The sequence below is a fragment of the Mastomys coucha genome, unplaced genomic scaffold (assembly GCF_008632895.1).
Source record: "Mastomys coucha isolate ucsf_1 unplaced genomic scaffold, UCSF_Mcou_1 pScaffold22, whole genome shotgun sequence".
NCBI lineage: Eukaryota > Metazoa > Chordata > Mammalia > Rodentia > Muridae > Mastomys > Mastomys coucha.
Genome location: NW_022196905.1, coordinates 17131511 through 17156125, shown reverse-complemented (window position 1 = coordinate 17156125; position 24615 = coordinate 17131511).

Here is a 24615-nt window from a genome sequence, read left to right as displayed (position 1 = left end):
AAGAAAGATCACCTGATTGTTTTCAGGTTCTTGGAACTTTCTGTGACCAGCGAGATGATGCCTTCTCTGCTTACCATAAAAGCCTTCTGAGACTCTCATATCTTGAATCATGAAACAGGTCGATGTAACCTGTAGCAGGTTATCCTAATCACATGCTTACATGACATTATTGAAAACCTAAACACAGCTTTACAGTGTCTTCCTTAATGATTATAATCATGGGAGCATGGGCTCTGTAGTAATACTATAGATAGAACGTAGTACTATTAGACCAGTTAAACTATGTGAGGCCTGTCTACTCAGGATCTCCATTGCATCTCTATGGAACATTTGTTCCTTCAGGATAAAGAGTTCAACTATTTCTGGAATGAGAGTTTTTAATAACTTATAATTATAAGGTAGATGTGAGAATTTCTATAGAACCAATTTTTATACAGAAATGGTTAGAGGGTAATGTAAGGTACTTAGGTTTTGTGGTTGGTTTTAAGGGAAAGGGCTTTGTTTTCTATGATCTACAGTGGAATATAGAGTCAAGTTTCTATGGCTTGCTGTGAGGGAACGTGAGATGCAAGATAGCTGGAGGAGATTGGGGATTCTTTGCACCCGAGGCTGCTCTGGAGTCTTTATTTGGAGTATTATTTTCTGAGCTTTAAGATCAGAATTAATTCATAAGAAATGTCACTTGGATTATTTTGAATCTGCTGCTAATAAATCATATACTTTAATTTAAAAATTATGAAGGTTGCATTTTAGGAATATATAACCTCTACAAGATGCTACAGCTGCTATTGTCTCAGAATTAGGAACTTAGAATTTAAACCAAAGAAGGTCTTCTTTTATGGATCTATTTTCATATGGCTATTTTATAAATTGTGGATATCCAACAGTGAACAAAGCAAGTCTGAACATTATCAGTATTGATAAAAATAACCCAGTAACATAGTCTATCTTCTTTTTAAAAAATCCTACTGCATTAACAATATTATAAATTTATTCACCAGGCTGCAGCGTTATTGTTACTCATACTCTACTGTGGTTATTGACAAATAGCCTCACCCGAGGCACCATGTTTAATGATAGAGGGTGCATTCTCAAGATACATTCTATAAATTCTCTCCATGGCTGTCAAATGCTGTTAAAATAATGCTACATTCAATCAGTGAAATTTGACACCAGAAAATAAGAGCTGTGGCCTTCATTCATAAGACAACACTGAACAAGGAAGGCATGTTTCTCTGCAATGTGGAAAGATTCTTGACATCAAATGGCAATTGTGAAGAAGGAAAGACTGTGCTGGGTCACAGGAAGCTGGAACACACACAGCAGGGACAAGTGCTGGGATTACAAATGGCCATTGTAGCAGCATTGTCATTGTCTTGACTGTCTGGGGAAACAAACTCACCAACTAGTTTGTTAGTAAAAATGATTCCCGCTATGTTGTCATGTGTCCCTCCAGGAAGAACATTTCAGCTCAATTCCTTACACAGTATGGGTTTGTTTCTTCTCATTATAGGAGCTTTTGTCAAATTTACGGTCATTGAGCTTTTCAGCTAAAGATCGTGTTATTAAAGGGTAGAAGAATTGAGGATCAGTTCCTTCCCTGATTCTAATTCGAGGTCTTATGGCATTTGTTTAGGCTACAGTATGTAATCAGTTAAGAATTCTCCCTTAAAATGTTGAGAGAGCTTTAATTTTAACCCATTTACCAAGTGTCATGGATTTATACAAGGCTATATTTAGTGTAAAATACCCTCAGGCTCTGTTCAACAAGCATATATCAGTGGAGAGAAGCAAATGTTGTATTAGAAAACCCATGGAACCATGAGCACTGTCCAGGAGAGCACTCCTAAGGCAGAAGCAAACTGTTTCTGGTTTGCAGGTCTTTTAATGCCCTTATGGGCCAGTGCAATTGTTTCAATCCATTTAAGAGGAATGTGAATGAGAGTGAAATGTCTTGCTGCTATCTCTTTCTGTCAAATGCCAGAAAGCATCACCCTAAAAAGGCCTATCACTGCACAGAATGTGGGGGAATGCCAGTATCAGGTGACTAGATTTACTGAAAGCCAAGAGAAAAGCAGGAGACAGTCTTTCCAGCTCTCACACCATATGACTCTGCCTAGTGCTTCCCTCACCCAAGTGCTTCTCTCCCTGCTGCTTCTCCCTCACCCAAGTGCTTCTCTCCCTGCTGCTTCTCCCTCCCTGCTGCTTCTCCCTCCCTGCTGCTTCTCCTTCCTTCCTACTTCTTCCTCCCTCCTGCTTCTCCCTCCTGCTTCTCCCTCTTTCCTTCTCCCTCCCTCCTGCTTCTCACAGTAGGCCTCCAGCACTTCCTCACCAGGGTCCTTTAATTCTCCCATCCATTTTTTTTTGTTGTTGTTGTACACCAAAACCAATAGTTACTAATTTATCCCACCCCAGTTATAATGCTAAGAATTTCTTATCTTATTAAAGACAACAGTTCCATACAGTTTCTTGTTCGATGTTTCAGAAGCAACAACTAGGTAGACACTTTTATTTGATTATTGAAATGAACTTGATTTAAAACAGAAAAGCTATTCCTTCCTAAGTGAAAAACACAACCATTGTTTACATGTACACACAGAGGTCATAAGTGACATATGCTGTCTAGGATTTCTTATATTTTAGATATACCCAGTGAAAGAGAGTAAATATGAGGATAAACATCCAGTTTTGATTGACTCAATATTAGAACAATTGGGAGAAATGATTTAATCACAGGACTAGCATTTTCTGGAGTCAAGTTTCATTTCTTATATCTATGTATTTTCTACACTGGTCTACATGTACAGCCTCCTTAAAAAATAGTGTTAAATCCCCTGAGAATTTTTACTCCTCTGAAAGCTGAAAGGTTATTTCTGTATCTCAACCAAGACAATGTTAGAGAGGTAGCTCATCTGTGATCTCACTACCTCCTGTTCTTCAAAGATTAAAAAGAAAGTGATCTGTGCCCATGCCCTGTTGTCAATGAATTGTCTCATCAACTACAAAAGAGCATTCTTTTTTGTGTACTTTCTCTTACAGAGAGAAAAAACACTTGAGTCCCTTACTTAGACTGCATGAAACTAGTTTTTCCTTAAAGGTAGCTTCTTGTCCCCAGAAAACCATCCAAGTTGGCTCTTTGGGACTTATAACAGGCAATGCCCTTACACTGAGCTCATGCAGAAGAAAGCAACTCAGTGAGATCCTCCATTGGACCTCAGCAACAAGCTCTCTGGACAGGTACAATACAGCTGAATGATTTTTTTTTTTTTTTGGTGGATGCAGTGAACTTTATTGATGGTATTCAAGAGAGTAGGGAAGGCTCTCTATACCCCTCCTGTTATTATGGAGGTCTGTGATAGAAATTGTGAGGGAGATGCTCAGTATTGGGGTAGGGACTCCTCAGCAACTGAGGGCCTCTCTCTTGCTCTCATTGTCCTTGCTGGGGTGGGTGGTCCAGGGCTTCTTACTCCTTGGAGTCCATGTAGGACATGAGGTCCACCACCCTGTTGCTGTAGCTGTATTCATTGTCATATCAGGAAATGAGCTTTACAGAGTTGTCATTGAGAGCAAGCCAGCCTCAGCATCCAAGATGGAAGTGTGGGAGTTGCTGTTGAAGTCGCAGGAGACAACCTGGTCCTCAGTTTAGCCCAGGATGTCCTTCAGTGGGCCCTCAGATGCCTGCTTCACCACCTTCTTGATGTCATCATATTTGGCAGGTTTCTCCAGGCGGCATGTCAGATCCACAATGGATACATTAGAGGTAGGAACATGGAAGGCCATGCCAGTGAGTTTCCCATTCAGCTCTTGGATGACCTTGCCCACAGCCTTGGCAGCACCAGTGGATGCAGGGATGATGATCTGGGCAGCCTCACAGCCATCACACCACAGCTTTCCAGAGGGGCGATCCATAGTCTTCTGAGTGGCAGTGATGGCATGGACGGTGGTCATGAGCCCTTCCACAGTGCCAAAGTTGTCATGGATGTCTTTGGCCAGGAGGAATAAGCAGTTGGTAGTGCAGGATGCATTGCTGACACTCTTGAGTGAGTTTTCATATTTCTCATGGTTCACACCCACCACAAACATGGGGGGCATCATCAGAAGGGGCAGAGATGATGACTCTTTTGGCCCTACCTTTCAAGTGAGCCCCTGTTCCAGAGGCAGACACATCTTGTCTGCATCTTGTGCAGCCTGCCTTGTCCCGTAGAAAAATGGTGAAGGTCGGTGTGAACGGATTTGGGCATATTGGGCATCTGGTTTACCAGGGTTGCCTTCTGCTCTGCACTTGGCAAAGTGGAGGTTGTTGCCATCAATGACCTCTTCATTGACTTCAACTACATAGTTTACATGTTCCAGTATGACTCTATCCATGGCAAATTCAACGGCACATTCAAGGCTGAGAATGGGAAGCTTGCCATCAATGGGAAGTCCATCACCATCTTCCAGGAGTGAGATCCCGCTAACTTCAAACAGGGTGATGCTGGTGCTGAGTATGTTGTGGAGTTTACTGACATCTTGACCAGCTGAATGGATTTTGATGCACATTATTTTTTTTTTTTGTATGCTAAGAGCTCTCTGTTACTCTCCTCATTGTTTCCTGCTCTTGCCTTCTGCCCCTTGTGTGTTTTGTCACAGAGAAAGCCTCAAGATTCTTTGCTGCAGAGTTTTCTTCATTTCTACTTCCACGACTCAGCAGAGACTGAAAATACACCACACAAGCCACTGCTAATTTCCTCACTAAGCATGCCCTATGCCTGACCTAGAACCCTATTATCCTGGCTGATTTAACCCTAGAGGGTACCAAGGAGGCTCTTGAGTAGATTCGAATCTCACAACCATCTAAACAATCAGCTAGCAGACAGATGTTATTCGGGCAGTTGACTGGGCCTACAGGTCCTGCCATCCACGTCCTCTGTGCAATGGCCAATACCTCACAGTAGATCCTGCTGGAAAAAAATTATTAGATTCTAGTAGCTATCTGGTATTGACAGGAACTCCCCAAATTCTCCTGTATACTGTTGATCTATCTCTAAGTTTTCAAAACTGTGAGAGACTACCAAAGTGAACTGGGCCACAAAGACAGGTTTTCAAGCATTTTAAAACCACATATAATGACAACATTTGTAGTAAACAAAGACAACAATATCCTTCAATTTTGTTCTGACAAACATCAATTCCAGATGAATGGTATTTCTTGCAGTACACCTGGCAGGAGCACTCTTGTCCCAAAGACTGATGGAAAGAATGATGCATTCTCAGATGCACTTTGCAGCCTGTCTGTGAGGCACTTATGGCAAACTGCCGGACATAATATTGATCAAGAGTAGTTCAACATTGGATTATTTTTAAGTTGAGGATTATACTTGAGATACTTAAAATACCTCTGAAGTCCATTCTATTATACCAAGAATATATAAATCATGTAAACACACTCTAACACTGTAACCATAGCGTAAATGACAAAGAGAAGAGACAACACCTAGTGAATCATAGGATATGCATAAATCTGATAAAAAACAAGTAGGGGGGTCAGAGTTTAGATCCAAATGTTTTGGAATTCAGACGGAGGTAAGGGAAGCATTTCTGACAAATGAAATATAAGTGATGCTGACATTAGAGAATAAATAGAAGCACATCTATCCAGTAGGGTCTCTGTTCAAAGGAGTGGGAGATGTGTCTCAGGAAATGATCCAATATTATAGAAAATGTGATTTTCTAAAGAAAATTCATGGTACTAAAGACTGGTCCATCAGTGTGACCATGGAGAGTAGCCCATGTTCTTGTCCCTAAACTTTGAATACACCAACATAGCAGCCAAAGTTCATGGTACAGAAGGTTCTTTGCTCCTTGACAGACAGGAAGTTTATAGAACTCATAGTGAGCTAGGCCAAGGTAACAAGAAGGCTCTGAGTATATACTCCCAATGAACTGCTCCTCTATTCAGGGCACACTTCACATCTTTCATCAGTTTTCATAAAACCACCACAGAATGAGTTATCAAGGCACTCTTCTATCTATTGCATCCTAAAAATTAGGGTCCTAGGAGGCACTGACATACCATACTGAGGGATAGGATTCACTGGTTTTCTAGACACCTATAACAGGATCTAACTACAAATGAAGTTTAGTAATCACAGTTAGGTATGGGAGATGAGCTAGCACTCAGTTAAGGAACACTGAGTTCAAGACAACTGTCCTCTAAAGGAAAATGCCATGAAACTATTTTACGAGGAAGATTAATAAGTATTTCAGGTGGGCCTACAGGCTCACTAGCATCTACACAGAAGCTTATAAAGTAAAATGCAGAGTCAAGAATTGTCCTCAGGGTCATTCCAACCTTTACAAGTTGGAATATGTGCAGATACTAAGGAAAAATTTAAAAGCAGCTGCAAGGAACCTGAGAAGGATCCCTGCAGAGCTTAGTGTCTTGAAGGAGAAGGAGAAGAAGCATTGTCAGAAGAAATGTAAGATCAGCTGTGATCACTTTCTGGGTAGGAAGTGGTGACAGGGCACAATTACTGAGCACTGAGATTAGCAGTGAGGGTACCTCTGAGGATCTTGCCATAAGCACATTTTAGTTTACAGAACATTTCCTTATCTAATTGATAATACTAAAAGCCAACCAACCAAGCAGACAAATAGAATTGAGGAAAATAAACAAAAAAGAATGCTGCAAATTGTAAATGTTATGGAGTTTATGAGGTTTGAACAGTTATTACAATTCATACTGCACAACAAAGCCATTCCTTAGCAGAAACCAGTAGTTACGGATGAGTCCACATTCACCGCCTACATTCATCTGAATGGCAACTTCTGGATTTTTTTGAAAGTCAGTTATATCAAAGGATGTTTTGCTGGGTCACACAAGTAAAAGGATGTTTTGCTCTAGCAGACACACAAAGCAGATAAAAAGATGTTTTACTATAGCAGATATGTAAAAGGATCTGTGATGCTTAGAAAGAATATAAATATGACCCCACAGACAGTGGGAACTCAAGCATTGGTTCTCTTTGCTCTTCTTCACGATCCAGTGACAAATACAGAGCTTCTCAGGAGACAGCTGTATCAGGCTACCATCAGCAAACACTTCCCAGCATCCACAATAGCTTCAGAGTTTGACGACTGTATATGGGATGGATCCCCAGATAGGGCAGTCTGTGGATGGCCTTTCCTTCTGTCTCTGCTTCACTGTTTGTCTCCATATTTCCTATTGTGTGTATTTTGTTCCCCCTTCTAAGAAGCACTAAAGCATCCACACTTTGTTCTTCTTCTTGAGCTTCATTCATATGGTCTGTGAATTGTATCTTGGGTATTCTGAACTTCTTGGGCTAATATCCACTTATCAGTGAATGCAAACAGTGACTGGGTTACATTACTCAGGTTGATATTTTCAAGTTACATCCATTTGCCAAAAAATTTCATGAAGTCATTGTTTTTAATAGCTAAGTACTATTCCATTCTGTAAATGTACTACACATTCTGTATTCATTTCTCTGTTGAGAGATATCTGGGTTGTTTCCACTTTCTGGTTATTATGAATATGGCTGCTATGAACATAGTGAAGCATGTCTCCTTATTACATGTTGGAGCATCTTCTGGGTATATGCCCAGGAGTGGTATTGCTGGGTCCTCAAGTAGTACTATTTCCAATTTTCTTAGGAACTGCTAGACTGATTTCCAGAGTGGTTGTATGAGTTTGCAATCCCATTAGCAATGGGGGAGTGTTCCTCTTTCTCCACATCCTCACCAGCATCTGTTGTTACCTGAGTTTTTGATCTTAGTCATTCTGACTGATGTGAAGCAGAATCTCATGGTCATTTTTATTTTCATTTCCGTGATGACTAAGGATGTTGAACACTGCTTCTCAGCCATTAGCATTTCCTCAGTTGACAATTCTCTGTTTAGCACTGTACCCCATTTTATTTATATTTATTTATTTATTTATTTATTTATTTATTTATTTATTTATGGTTTTTCAAGACAGGGTTTCTCTGTATAGCCCTGGCTGTCATGGAACTCACTCTGTAGACCAGGCTGGCCTTGATCTCAGAAATCCACTTGCCTCTGCCTCAAAAGTGCTGGGATTTATGGCATCTGCCACTACTGCCTGGTGTGTACCTCATTTTTCATAGATTTGTTTGGTTCTCTGGAGTCTAACTTCTTGAGTTCTTTGTATATATTGTATACTAGCCCTCTAACAGATGTAGGATTGGTAAAGATATTTTCCCAATATGTTGATTGACATTTTTCCCTATTGACAGTGTCCTTTGCCTTAAAGAAGCTTTTCAATTTTATGAGGTTCCATTTGGTGATTCTTCATCTTAGAATATAAGCCATTGGTGCTCTGCTCAGGAAAATTTCCCCTATGACCATGTGTTCAAAGCTTTTCCCAAATTTCTCTTCTATTAGATTCATTACATATGTCCACTCTCTCTGTCTCTCAGTTTCTCTCTGTCTCTGTGTGTGTGTGTGTGAAAGAGAGATAGAGGGGAGAGAGAGAAGTCTGGCTGATTTTTTTAGAATAAGAAAAGTAGAAAGAAGAGGAAGAAAAGGAGTAATTATTGGAGGAGAAAGAGATAGAGAGAGATATGTAGAGAAGAGTGCATAAACAAGAGAAATGTACATGTGAGGTAATCAACTTTGAACTGATACCAGGCTTATTGTATTATATATATTAAAGCGAATCTCAAGGTTTAAAAAATATACAAAGCAACAAAGAAGACACCAAGAGAAACTACAAATAGACAGGGTCATTAGGAGTCATTTTGGAAGCAGACTACCACACTGAAAGAGACTCAGAGGTTTCTCTGGTTCTCTCTAGGAACTCTCAAGTATCTGAATGTAAATATCTGAGTAGCAAGGAGCTGAGACCTGCAAAGGTCACTAGGATCAGTCTGGATATATATGAATGAACAGTCTTTGATCCTTATCCTCCAGGCCCAGACAAACCTATAGTTGACCAACGGCACAGGTGATGTCTTCACTGCTACCTCCTAAGAGATAGTGAGGCAGAATTAAGTCAGATCTACCCAGGTGAACGTTGTCCAATCCCTGAAGGCTACAAAGTAGTAGCGGTAACTTGTGGGTGATTTTGTTTCACAGGGACAGAGAGCTAGCACAGGCCAACTTTGTAATTCTGCTTCTGAAGGCCTCCTGTGAATAATTCTTAGAATGTTATGATCAGAAAAGCTCCCATGAATACATTTTTCAACCACATTGGAGTTATTCTGTTTTAAAGAGTCATCTGTTGTCCTGAAAACATTATGGAAAGAGCTGACTTAACTTGCCATCATGATGAGCAATGATAAAGTTTGAGGAGTGATTGGTTTTTTTTTTTTCCCTGGTTTAATTTATTGAAGAAAAAGTTACACTGTTTTCAATTTTAATTATAAACAACGACAACAACAACAACAACAACAACAACCTTCATAGAAGTTGTCTACCACTCTTTGCTAAGGCTTATGTACCATTAATGTTTTGCAGCTGGCTTGAGGGAATCTATACCATGTCAGGAAGTATGCCTTGTTTTAAGTTACCTTACGGCAGAAAGAAAACATTTGGCATTCTTACACCTGGATTTTAATGGTAACTTAACTTTAGACCCATTCTTGTAATGAGCACTTTTTCTTAGCAGGAATACCTGACACCCTGGTGAGGAATTAATAAAAGCAATGAAATTGAAGTGCTTCCTGTTTCAAGAAATCTTTTTCATTTCTGTATATAACAAGGTCCCATTGTAGACAATTACAGAAGAAAATGAGGGTTAGACAACCTTATGAGGCACAGCCTTGTCTCCATTTAACCTCCCCCCCCCCAGCCTCTCTCTCACATTCTCTCACTCTGTCAAGGGTATATACAAAGAGAGCTGAGTCCTAGCTGCCTCCTCTTGCTTTACTGACTCTGATTTATAGATTTACTGACTCTGATTTATAGAGCATTTCATAGCCTTTGTCTGTTACAGTTACAAAACATAAACATTTTTTAACCTTGCAGTAGGAACACACAGCATATGTTTCTGGAACATTCCACTAAGTTTACTATCTACTATCACAGTTTACTCTGAGACATGTACACCAAGCAAAATAAAATGTTATTAATATTGACCTTCTGATTTGAACTTCTATCATTCCTTACCTGAGAGTATAATATCTTCATCTTATTCACTGCAAGTTAGAGTTCCACTCTGAATTCCTACACTGACAATCCATAGCTATAAAATCCCTGAATGTCTTTAGGGAAGTCAAGTGGGATGAAAATACTTCAGTGCTGCTCTCCAGTGTCTGATTTAACATATACTTAAATTTAGCTTCTTAAGTACCTGCTTAAAGAAAAGTAGTTCAGCAGGAGCCAAATAAAATTGCAGTGCCTATTTTGCTTGAGTCATGAGATCATCTCATCTCTTTCTTTTCCCAATTCCTTCTTCTCTTGTCTCATGAATCTTAATTCTTTTTTCATCTGGATCTCAAAGGAAATCAGAACAGACTTGGACAGATGCCACCATCTGCTATCTGATGGGCTTTGCATTGATCACTGCATCACTAGTGAGACAGGAAAGCCTTTATGGAACACATATTCTTTGATTACACATACAATACATTGGTACTCTGGCATTCTGTCCCCAGAGTCACTGTATTCTAGTGAAGAAATGAAAATATCACCATCATCACTAGCTCTTTCCGAGTGGGCCAGGCATCATTTTATGTGGTTTCCTCATGTAAATTGTTCATTTCTTACAACAATCTTAAGAAGCAAGATCTATCATCAATGACTTATACAGATGTGTAAATTATGGTAAGCAATGCTGGGGACCTCACCTTTGTCTTTTGCTGTTATAATAAAACACCTAAGAATGGATAATTTCCTGTACTATAAAGAGTTTGCAAGTACCCAAATACCAACCAGGAGCCAACTCCCATGAAATCAACTTAGGGTTTTTACTTACAAGCTCTGGCTTTGGCCACACCACCATTTCTGACACAGCAGAATGGAGGAAGCAGCCCAGAGTTCAATTTCAAGCAGGTATTTATAGAGGCAAGAAGTGGGCATCTAGTTGGTACATATTTAATTGGGGGGTTGGGGAGAGATTATGGCTTTTAACATAATTGGCTGGTGCTGAGAGCCAAACCATAAACTTAACTTCTGCTTTTGTCCTGATTGTTGGTTGTTGGAAGTGAAGTGTCAGGGGCAGGCTTATAACCTGGAGGTGCAGATTTGTTTGGGAATAACCTGGAAAATGGTGCTAGGTACTGGCCTGCTAGTTAATTCTAGTTCATCCTTAGGCTAGGTTCTCTAATATGCAGTCTGAACCCAAGATCTGGTCTCTCACTTTATTAATTAAAAACAAACAAACAAACAAAACCCAAACCTTTGTTTTTCTGTCTTGCTTGCTTTAGTCTCAAATTGAAGGATATGGTTCTGAAGTTTGCTCAACTCTCTTAACAACCTTATGGTAGATGGCCCTGAAATGACTATTAGCAGACTGGGAACATGGCTCAGTGGGTAAGAGCTCCTGCTCTTTAAGTATGAAGACTTGAAGTCTAATCCTCAGCATCTGTGTAAAAAACCAGGCATGACTGTGCAAGTCTTTACCTGCATCATTTAGGATTAGAAACAGGTGGATCCCCAGAGCTTGTTGTCAATCAAGCCTAGTTGAAATGGCAAGATTCCAAGTCAATAAGAGACCCTTTCTCATAGTAATAAGCTTGAGAGCACTAGAGAAAGGCACTCCAAATCTTTCTCTGGCATCTGTATACACACAGAGCATATACTCACCTACATGCTTACATGCATAACACACACACACACAAACACACACACATACAGAGAGAGAGAGAGAGAGAGAGAGAGAGAGAGAGAGAGAGAGAGAGAGAGAGAGAGAGAGAGAGAGAGAGAGAGATGTTATGGTATGGATCAATGACTTAGTAGAAGATCTAGGTGAAATGAGAATTTATTCTTGTAATAACTAATTCAATCCCTGGAGAAGAAGTCGATTTTTGTAAGGACACATCCCTTCATTTCTTAGAGTGTATCCTTCATGACCTAATTACCTCCCATCAGGATCCTACCCCTTAAAGTCTCTACTCCATAACAACAATGCATCATTTTTGGCTAAGTCTTGGGAGCCTATGATCCTTTAGAGGATCAAGCATATCTAAGACACAATAAGTTGGTGCAAGTTTGTCAGGTTTGTAGAATCTTGAAATGAGATGATTCCCTGGGGTCCTGACTCCAGAACTCCATTGCTCAATAATTAGGGTCAGAGTAAGTGCTTCTTAGTATCTGAAAATGAGATTGTAGAGAAAGGACCTGCTGGTGGGCACTTGACAGATTTAGAATCAACAATGGATATTCTAGTCTCCTCTCCTGAAAATTCAGTAGCCAATGGAGGAAAGCCATTGCTCCTGACTGAAGCTTCGTCCATCTCTATGCCAAAGCTGAGGAAGATTGCAAATCAGTGTGAAGACCTTCAGCTGCACCTACCACAGATCCATTCCTAGTTGTAAGAATACTTCTATCATAGGCCAGAACCTTCCCCACTTCCAGCAAATCTTCTTATTTCTGCTCAAATCAATTTTGCCTTGAAGCAATGGGTATTTTGACAGAAGACAGTGTTATATATAAAAGGCATTAAATTCCGGATGACAACATTTTAATTTAATCATCTGTTTAATGGAACATGTTCTTAGGGTCATGAAAACTGTCAGTGACATTAAAAACTGTTTAGCACTTTAAGGGACATTAATTTAAGTAAGCTGGATTTCAAAGATAGCCTAAATTATGTCATAATTATATTGTGAAACACTATTTATCAATGCTTTCTAGAAGACTAAAATTAGCCAGGCCTGATAGTACAAGCCAGTAATCCCAAATACTCTATAGGCTGAGGTAGGAATAGGTCAAAAGCTACCTATACTACACAGCAAGCTCATAGCCACCCTGGCAACTTATTAAAAAAACAGACAAACAACCTGCTTCAAAATAAAAAGGAAAAAAATGTTAATGTATATAACAGAGAAAAAGTATAATTTAATAACAAAAAACATGTACTAGTAAATATAAGAATCAGAGTTGATTTAAAATATACAAGAGGAAAAGATGTTGAGTCCTTTTCAGATGCTAATAAGAGTGTGCAGAGCTTTTGAAATAACACTGTGTTTCTAGCACCCATGAGAGTTGGTTCACAATTACCAGGATTTAGTCAGTAGTACAAAAGAAAAAAATACTCATCTCATTGAGTAACAAATATACTTTCTATTTGCCAATAAAATTCAATTTTCTTCTTTAATTTATTCTCCAAATATTATATTTCATCTAAATGTACCTAAACAGGTAAGGAAGATTCCACTAATCCTGTTCATTTTCTGTCAGCAATTGACCTACAATCTGACTTTGGACAATGAATCTTTGGAAGGATTTGCTGGAATCAAAAAACAATCTTCAGTCATAGTTGAACATTAGAGACAATTTCTTGTTCTCCAATATCATGATAAAAATCATTTCCCCAAAAGAACAAAGAATCATTGTCTTTCAGTGAAGGAGACTAGTCATTACTGCATTTCTTTACAAAAGAGAAGGGAAGAAAGAAAGAAAGAAAGAAAGAAAGAAAGAAAGAAAGAAAGAAAGAAAGAAAGAGAGAGAGAGAAAGAAAGAAAGAGAGAGAGAAAGAAAGAAAAAAAGAAAGAAAGGAAGGAAGAAAGGAAGGAAGGAAGGAAGGAAGGACGGAAGGAAGGAAGGACAAACACCTGTGTGCTGCCCTCTCTGAGCCAAGCACCATCCATACTACAGACTTGCTGACCACTTGGTCAGATTTAATACACAGTTCATTAATACAAACTTGGAGTTATATGCTGAGATTGCACTTAGTCTGTTTTGCTTCTGTGTTGATTAAAGTTGATTGATTGGCAATTTTATTAAAAATATCTCTGCTTGACTGACATTGTGTATGTAAAATGTTGGGACTACTAATACACTTCCATGGCTGGTTTTTCTTTTTTTTTTTTTTTATGTAGCTTGATTACATCTATCCATTATTGCCTTCCCTCTACAGGTCTCCAATCTCCCTCATCTTTTCTTGTTCTTCCTTTTGTTTTTTGTTTTGTTTGTAATTGATAACTTCTAGAGTCTAGTTAGTCCCCCCGCCCCATGTGTGCATGAATGTGGGGCCACCAATTCTGGCTTAGGAAAGCTACTGGTAGTAGTGTCTCCAACGGATGTGGAGTGGTCCTGCATTTCTCAGCAACCGTCCATCATCCTTAGCTCATCTGCTGAGAATGAGGCTCAGAGACTCCTCCTTCATGTTGAAAATTTGACTGACTTGATAATGTTTAGGGCTTAATTATATAAACTGGGAACCAGTGCGAGAGTAGGGACACAACTGAAGGAGGAAAACTTGGAGCTGCTCTCCAGAAAGACACAGGAGAACAGTGAGCAGGAAAATGAATTCAGTAATGCAGTGGGTAAAAGTTAGGTATATTTTTAAAATTCAAACACAGTTCCTGTGGTTAGTGTCTGAAGTAACTCGTTCTGTTTTTAAATCAACATTTGACAGCTGGAGTCCTAGTCTGTCGGCTTTAGAGTATTTCTTCACACATTTATGCAATGTTCCCTGAGCATTGGATGACAATGGTAGTGTGTGTTGTCAGGAAGGGACTAATATAAATAGTTCATACACACATAAAATAGACTGCATATATTTAAAATTCTCCAGAAATTAATGAAATAATTGAAAATAATCTGTTTTAGAATATTAGAACTTTCTGGAAGTGCATGGTGATTGGGTAATATCCTTAGCATATGTTTCAAGGCTGTACTTACTATGATATGTAAGTCATTAAGATGCCAAGTTGGTAATATATTTTTCACTGAATGGCAAACAAAACAAAAACAATGATGAAAGCTGGTCTGATTCCACTTAATTCTCAGCCTTTCAAAACAAGTAACTAGGCTGTAAAATTGGAGCTGAGGATGCACATATTCAGAGGAAACCTCTGTTTTATATACCTTTCCATCCCATGGTTTTAAGATTTCTTTTTACAAGGACTTTCTAAAAATAGTGTCACTCATTTTATTCATAAAACTTCAAAGTTTATGTAGCTGATAAACAATTCTTATTTGTTTCTGACACGATGAGCTGTTTCTTTAAAAAATATTGTTATTTGTGTCTGCATGTGTGTATGCACATGAGAGCACTGCTTGAGGAGGCCCGAAGAGGGTGTGTTTTCAAAGCATGTGGCATGTCCTCACTGTCCCCAGAACATCCAGATAAAAAGAATCTCCGCAGAAGCTCATGGAGTTATTGGCTAGCAGAGAAAAGAAACAGACATCACTGCATTTTTTTTCCAAGACACAAAGAAGGAACAAACACGCAGAGCCCTGGGAGCTAGAGCCACTGTTGGCTGTGAGCCATCTAATGTGTTTGCTAAAAACTGAACTCCAGCCCTCTGCAAGAGAAGTGCACGCTATTAACCTCTGAGATATCTGTCCAGTCTCTCTTCTTTCCTTTTAATGCTTTATTATGAGGCTAATTTTTAAATGTCTCACTCTTTTACATCAGTTGCACATTGGAAATTGACTTTTTGCTAGGTCTTCACAGGATTCTGGTGATTCAACGACAGATATGCTAGACCCAAATTTCAAAGCATTTTCTGGAGTTTATATTCTGATGTAGATGACACAGATTATAAATATATAAAATAAAATTGTAATATCACATTATTGGCAGAATGTGAAGCCCAGTTCAGGGAAGGAGGGCAGCTGTACAGTCCAATTGTTCCCATTGAAAGCATTATCAGAAGCAAAACTCAGTTAAGACAAGGAGGGGACCTATATACCCCTAACCATTGTCAGTGCAGGGACACAGCAGAAGGGAAAAAACCTGAGAACTGACCTTCAGAAAGACACTGGAGAACAAGGAGGATGAAAACCATTTCAGTAATTCAGAAAATGACAACTGGATTTATTCTCTTAAAACCTTAGTAGATCTTACACAAGCAGAAACATGCCATATACATTTACAATATGCTATGACTGGTCAAATAAATGGGCAGCAAGTGCAATCCTTACATGGTTTTATATTTCAAAGGCAAATAGCATTCTGAACTGCAATTATAGCTTTCTTCCTGTGCATGTTTTGATTACTCCAGCAACAACTTCTTTCTCTCTAGTTGGATTAGAAAAACAGGAAAAGTTGGAGAATTTTGACACATTATTTGTAAAAGTGATTCTCTTCATTTTAAATCCTTTATCTGCCTGATGAGCTTCTGTAAACCACTGTCTTAGTTAGGGTTTTATAAATGTGAAGAGGCACCATGACCAATGCAGCTTTTATAAAGAATCAAGGACATTTAATTGGGGCTGTCTTAACTTTCAGAGGTTCAGTCCATTATCATCAGAGTAGAAGCATGGCAGCCAGGAGGCAGACATGATACTGGAGAAGATGCTAAGAGTGCTGCATTGTGATCCGAAGGCAGCCAGAAGGAGATCATCTTCCATGCTGGGCAGAGCTTGAGCACCAGGCATCCTCAAAGCCCACCTATACAGTGACATATTTCCTCCAACAAGGCCACACCTATTCCAACAAGACCACACTTCCTAATTGTGTCACTTTCAATGGGCCAAGCATATTCAAACCACCAAAACAACTTTATTCATGATGCTTCCACTGAGTTAGTTCTCTTGTTTTTCTTATGCAATAAGAATTTCTACCATTCCTCTTCTCTTGGCACTTTATATGTCAACATCTATTGAATTCAAACCAGTGGGAATTGATGTTTGCCATCACACACACACACACACACACACACACACACACACACACACATATATGTATATATCATTTGATACTTATACATATGTGTTCTTTCTCATTTGATCATCTCAATAACTCTAAGCAAATAAAAATATTCATGTTTTGCTCATGGAAGAAGGAAGCATCAGATAGACTCCCAAACTAGGTGGTGATGTGGTGGGATGTTTTGTCCTGAAAAAGCATTTCCTATGGTTTGTATAGAATTTTCACCTCTCACACTGAAGCTGAAATTCTGCTCTTGGGGATGGTGTTGGGAAGTGGGGCCTTCCATAAATTATAAATAATTAATGATTAAGAGAGTTTGGTTGCTTTTTTCAGGTCTAAGTTTTCTTAATATTGCAGATGGCTGTGAAGGGAGGCTACCCACTGTGTCCTCCCTATTTTACCTTCTCTAATAAGACTCTCATTATAAGCCACACATATGTCAATATCTTGTGCTCAAAAAATTCGGTATCCAAAGATATAAGAATAAAAATCTTAATTCTCTATAAACAATTAACTCTGAGTACTCTTGTTACAGTAGTAGCATAAAACACTAAAAGAGCATACCACATGTAGATTTTACTATTCAATAATTATACATGTAATACTGTACCAACCATGATCGTCTTGTGAATATAAATAATTAATGAGCATTGTTTTATCCTATGCCTAGAGCATAGTTGGTACTTAAAACAAATACCAGTGAGGCAGATATTTATGAAGTTATAGGCTTACATTTTAATAGTTATAAAATAACATCTCACAGTTCTAAACACATTCTTCAATTAGCGAAGATGTTAATATTGACAATAATTGATAATTTGCAATGTTATTTTCTGTTTGGTTGAACAAAATTCAGGCACATAGAAAAATAAACTAAATTATCTACTTTACTTTTGTGATGTTTTTATCAAGATGATTTTAGTTTCTACAGAATCTGTAAATACTTCCTCTCTTTCCAGAGGACATCCAATTGTCTCCAATCAAATCCAGTGCATTTTTAAATGTTAAGTGGGTGTTTTTTCCCCTTTCTGATTGCTATGTCTGGAAGATTTCCCTGCCTGCAGGCAAAGTCAAACTTTATTGCTTTCTTTTATTTGAAGTTCAGTCATGTCTTCATATTCAATACCTCAAGACATCTATTAAGCATGTTGTGTTTTTCTGTGAAATGCCTTCCCACCACAGACTATAACACTTAGCTGTAACATAAGAACTAGTCACTTGGCACAAAAATAGGGGTCAAGGTAAAATAGAGTAGAAAAGAATCATGCTACTGAGATTGTGTGTATGCTGTGATTAGAGAAATGCAGAATTTCTCATCAACTGCACTATATTTTGTTGTTGTTGCAGTTGTGATTTGTTTGTACTCAGAAGTTTTATTCTACTCTCAACACAGGGAAGCCCAACTTTTTTTTTGTCATTGTTCCCAGACCTCCTATAAGATACAAAGGAAGGAAGTAGAACTTATCTTCTGGTACATGTTATCTTAGCAAGTTCTTTCTTTAAAGTTCCATGATAGAAACTGTGTTTCAATTTTCTAGCTGCAAAGCCTACCAAAAGAATGAGTATTCAAGGGACCCACTCACTATCTATATTCCCACACTCCCAATCTTACCCTGACTCCTTTAAGTAAGAAGTAATTATTCACAATTAGAAGACAGCAAATGTATCTCACAAAGGAGAATGTCACACTTGGTGTGGAGACATGTCTTCTGGGGCTCCTATGTGATTCTCCTGTAAACCATTGGATTTCAATATTTTTCAGTTTATCCTAGTTGTCATTTGAAAAGTCATCACTTGGTTTAAGGTTCTCTTGAGGTACTACTTAACAGGGACATTGTTTATAGCAACTTATTTTCTCTTACTTTTAGCATCAAGTCACAAAAATAAATATGAGATATAAGAAAAGCTTTAAGAATATTCCTTTGTTCAACTGGATCTTTTTGCCAAAAATTATTTCCTAGGGGAAATTAACTGAAGCCATGCATATACGGGCATCCATGCACATACACACATGGTACACATACACATGTGCACCACAGGAATCAAAAGTTTATGTAATAAATATTCTCTGAAAATTCCTACACTTAAGAAATTAGTTCAATTTGATTTATCAAATTTGTATTCCTCTGGATTTTAGAGTTAACCTACAAGTCGAAAGGAAGTGCTCCAAGTCCTCAGAAATGCCATACTGAATAAAGGGGGAGGGTGCCATGGTAACTGGGCAAATACTCAGTTGTTCCTCCAGGTTGCCCCTCAGGTCCATGCTTGGTTTGGGTTACAGCAATTATTTTTGCATATTTCTTTTAATCCTAGGAAAATTATCAACCAAAATTCATTTCTTGGTACTTTATAGAGCTTTTGGGATTGCTGCCAAATAAATCTCAATTTGAAAAGAAGAGATAGACAGCTGTCAGCCTCGTCAAGTTAATGTTTCACTGTGTTTAAGTGGACTACAGAGCTGCTAGAGAGGAAGGTACCGCCCTAGACAGCCTCATTCTGAGAGACAGTCTGCATCAGCATCAATGAAGGTGAAACAGTGTCCTACAAAGACAAGCTGAGCATTTGACCCTCACTGTGAGATTTATTTATTATGCCATTTGTCTCCTCTGTTTGTTTGTGTGTGTGTCTGTGTGTCTGTGTGTGACAGAGAGAGAGAGAGAGAGAGAGAGAGAGAGAGAGAGAGAGAGAGATGAGAAAGTGAGAGAATGGGTGAGTGAGTGTATATGTGTGTGGGGGGCTTGTGTTTAAGAGGAAGAGTCTGTATCTGTGTGAATGTATGTATATGTATATGTGACAGCATGTTTGAGAGAGAGGGTGTGTTTGTGTGTGCATGCATGTGTAATTTTATTACAAGAAATATTGCTCTATTTGAATACCATAAAGTTTTCACAAGAAAATGAATCAATCTGAGAAAATAAATTAAATTTCACTTTTTTTATAATCCAAATAATAGGAACCTATATGTTTTATCAACAGGACTGATGAATGCATTTTACTAACAAATGCCTTTGTAATTACATTTTGTATTTTTGAAAGTCTTTCCTGTTCTATCTCAATACTGATTAAAATTACTGATTGAAAAATGTACTTGTATAATTTTCTACTTATAGCAGAGTTTAAACTTTATATAAAGAGCAAATGTTCTTTTCAAGGGATTGGGTTAAAAGACCAAACATATATATATATATATATATATATATATATATATATATATATATATATATACTCAAGATGTTGTGTGGTAGCTTTGTTTCAGCACCATGACATAGGATACTCCTGGGTATGAGACAATATGTAGATTATCTGAAATATGTAACTGATGCTAAGAAACTATATATTCATACTTATACCAAGTCTGGGATATTAACAGATGACCTTTCTACTACTGCCATTAAGAAAGTGTATTTAAAGAAAACCTTTTAGAAAACTTATTGCAAAATTACTAGTGAGTAATTATGCCTATCCCAAATTCATTTCAAATGTTAATCATAGTTACTAATCTGTGAAAGAACTACAAAAGAGAATATCCTGAGGCTGATTCTTATGTCTGTTTACTCCCTGTAAAATGGTATATAAAATTAATAAATCCCCCCCAAAAAAAGAACTTTTGCTGGGCAGTGGTGGCTCATGCCTTTAATCCCAGCACTTGGGAGGCAACAGCAGGTGAATTTCTGAGTTCGAGGCCATCCTGGTCTACAGAGTGAGTTCCAGGACAGCCAAAGATACACAGAGAAACTCTGTCTCGAAAAAAAGAAACCAAAAAAATTAATAAATTCCATAGCTATAATTCCATATTTCATTTCATGTACCAACAACGGCATCTTGTGAGTGGATGTGGTTAAGCAAGGGAAGTGAGAGAGGGCAGGAACACAAAATGTGTCTAGGAAGATCATATGTTTATTTGTATAAGATACAAATTAGAGATCTTACTTATTCTAGGTTTATATCCTATTGCTGTGATAAAATATAACTCCCAAATCATAGCTCATCAATGAAAGAAGCCAAGGCAAGAACCCAGTGCAAGAATCTGGATGCCGGAACTAAAGTAGAGGTCATTAAGAAACACTATTCCCTGGCTTGTTTTATGTCTTGCTCAGCTTGTTCTCCTATACAACTTAAGTCCAAGTGCTCTAGGGAGGCACTATACAAAGTGGCTGGCCTCTCTCAAACCATAATAAATAAGAAAATGCCTCACCACTTGCTGACAGGTACCTGGTCTGGCTGTTCCTTGGGAGGCCTGGCCAGCAACTGACCAATGTAGATGTGGATGCTTAGACAACCATCAGACTGAGCTCAAGGGGTGGGGTGGGGGAAGCTGGCAAAAGGACTGGAGGAGCTGAGGGTGATTGCATCCCCAAATAGGACAGCATCAGCTGGCCAGACCACTCAGTACTACCAGAGACTAGACCACCAACCAAGGACTGTACAGGGAGGGATCCCTGGCTCCACATATATATGTAGTAGAGAATGGCCTTGCCTAACAGCAATAGGAGGGTAGGCCCTTGGTCCTGTAGAAGTTTGATTTCCAAGCATAGGGGAATGCTTGAGTGGTGGGGCAAGAGAGGGCTGTTGGGAGAGGGAGCACCCTCATAGAGGCAAAGGGTAGGAGGTGTGAGAGGGCAGATATTGGATGGGTAGTTTGTGGAGGGGTAATTGGGAAGTGGAATATCATTAAAGATTTAAATGAATGGAATTGTTAATTTAAAAAAAGGAAAAAAAAAGAGAAAATTATAGCTATGTCCACTTACAAGTCTGATAGAGACAATATATCTATTGTGGTTCTCTCTTCCCAGATGAATCCCATATGCATCAGAATGATATAAATTAATCAGTACACTTACCTGAATATGAATAATTGTTGTATCTCAATGAGTTGGAAGTCCATTAAGATGCCTTATAAAATTCATAGTCCCTTTTATTTATTTATTTATTTATTTATTTATTTATTCATCAGACAACCTGTTGAAGTAAATAAAGAAAAGCCACATTCCATAAGAGTTCTATGAATTCATTGTGAAAATGTCAGCCCAAGTCCCAAATTAAATTTGAATATCATTGGTTGTCAGTTTGACAGAGTCTAGAATCATCAGGAACTCATCCTCTAGGGATGCCTATGAGGGATCATCTTGATTATATCAATTTATGTGACACAATCCATTTTTATTGTAGATAGGACCATTTTCTGGGCAGGTAGGCCAGGACTGTATAAATGTACAGGTGAGCTATGCACAAGTATTTATCTACAGCTGCTTGCTTCTTCATTGTGGATATAGCGTGACCAGCTGCTTCAATCTCCAACCTTTTTGACTTCCTTACTATGCTGGGCTTGAACTTTGAGCCAAGTTAATCCTAACATTCGTTGACTTGTTTTATCAGGATATGCAGAAAGAGGCAAAGAAAACAAGACAATATTTGAGCTCTCAAGATTTTGTTTAAACTAAAATTTTAGATGATTTTTGTTCTTTGGAAAGTTATTTGTACTTGTGAATGATCCATGTGTTCATCTAAATGTACATGGACATGATTTTACCCCAGTATTATTCTATCCTATCTTTGCTGCACACAGTGACAGATAAAGAAAGCATGAGAATACATTCCTTTCCATTTCTGAAAAAATTCAGCAGCAGACAGTAAGTAACTTTTCTATGTTTGTCAGAAGTACATGCTAGAGAATGAATAAAAATGATATGAGCTACATTTTTATAACTACAGTTAGTTCAATAATTACTTTAATGAAATACAAAGACATTTAATGTACATATCTGTTGTGGTTTGGATTGTTAGATACCAGCTTTCTTTGAAGATGAAACAGAGCATGTTGAAGCTCTTCTTGATAATGGCCTTATGCAAGACACAATGATAGTAAGGACCCCATTGAACTGTTTAGTAGCTTCAAAGAGGCAGTGGAAGAGCCTAGCACAGCCTGGCCCAGGAAGCTGAGTGGCATGGGCTACATTGGATCTGTCAGAGTGCTGTAGAAATGGAGAAACTGAGTAGGATAACTATTCATTCCTCTTTAAGACAATCCAAGTACCCAAGGCTGTATAAAGGAAATCTGACCTTGAAGCATTGGCTTACAAGACACTAAGAACCCTTGGTTTCTATCAAGGAACATCAAAGAGTGGAAAATGATACAGGAAGAGGAGGCATTACTGAGGAAATCAGGCAGGAGAGAGTTCACTGAATATAACTATGATCACAGAAAAGTGAAGATTGAGGTTAATTTGTCAGACACCTCAGGATCAGTAAGAACTTTAGGGTGTTTGGTGAGACATGATTTTTATGAGGTAAGAAAGGCTTTGGCTAGTATTAGTAAAGTTGGACATTGCTGATATAAAGGCAAGGTTCAAAATTGTGGCTTAGTCTGTCAGAGTGAGGCATAAGGTTTCCCCAGCAGGAATCACAAAGCAGAATACCTCACTAAGGTATGAGAAATGCCAAGCCACACAAGTCAGCCTCACCAGGAATGGGAACATGCACAGAAGCCTTATGTCAGCAGCAGAACCCTAGAATGAAGAGGCCTGGTGGAACACGCAAAAATACTTGTGCATTATGTAAATTTAAATATGTAAATTTAAATATGATAATAGCCTTCATTTGTGCCAGGATATGCAACATTGCTCTTTTGACTATACAGCTGATAGAACTGATGAGACATTCTCATGGGATATTGGTCTTACCTAATCTTTCCATTATAGCATCCATGTAGCACCCCTCAAACATGCAATGGATAGTGGTTGGCCTTCAGAAATACTTCCTGTCATTTTAAAAAGTTTCATTGAACAATGCTCAACCTTAGCCAGGTGCTGGTGATGCATGCCTTTAATCCCAGCACTTGGGAAGCAGAGGCAGGCAGATTTCTGAGTTCAAGGCCAGCCTGGTCTACAGAGTGAGTTCCAGGACTATACAGAGAAACCCTGTCTCGAAAAACCAAAAAAAAAAAAAAAAAAAAAAAAAAAAAAAAAAAAAAAAGAATAATGTTCAACCTTGAACATTTTATATATTTATTTATAAAATCATACAAGTACACAATAAAGACAACAGCTAGAAAATGTAAGTGAAATAACCCATAGTAAGGAGAAAAGGGGTCTTCTGAGGGTCGTGGAACGTTTGCGTGAAAATTCCAGTAATAGGAGAAAACTACCTCTCTAGAAGTCATGAGGCAAGGAACTTTGAAGGCCCCATACAGACTAATGGCAGTGTTGTTGATTGCCCATCAGAATTATATGGTAAGTACCTCTTGCTTGAAATATCATGCATTTTGTCTATAAGACATGGAAAAATGAGAGTGGGATTGGACTGGTAGTTAAGTCAGCTTCCAAATGCTGGGAGGTTCAATGCAGTCAATTGTCATAGACACCTCAGAAAAGGTATGGAGCTTGCATGCTACAGCATCAATATGGCAGACAAGATATACCCACTGGTGAAAGAATGCCATTGCTATTGTAGATTCGATTGCTGTGTTTTGATTAGACTTAATACCTGCTCTACAGAAGGAAACTGTTCTAGCTGGGATGGCCATAGGTCCCAAAGGTGAGGAAAACAGCCTTTTGTTTTGTTAAACATTTATAGTGTGCCCCTTGAATTGTCTACCAAACTTTGCGGTTATTCATATACATATTGTTACTGTCAGCTCCAATCAGTCATAGAAGGACACATTGGTTTTTGCAATGAGAAATGAAATGCAGAGACTCATAAGTGGTCAGGTTCCTATGGTTAAGTGAGTATTTCTGTGGCTTAGTGGCACAATATTCGGAAGTAGATGAAAAAAGTGTAAATGAGCATCTATATCATCTTCTTCAAGTCACAGACCACACCAAGAAAGA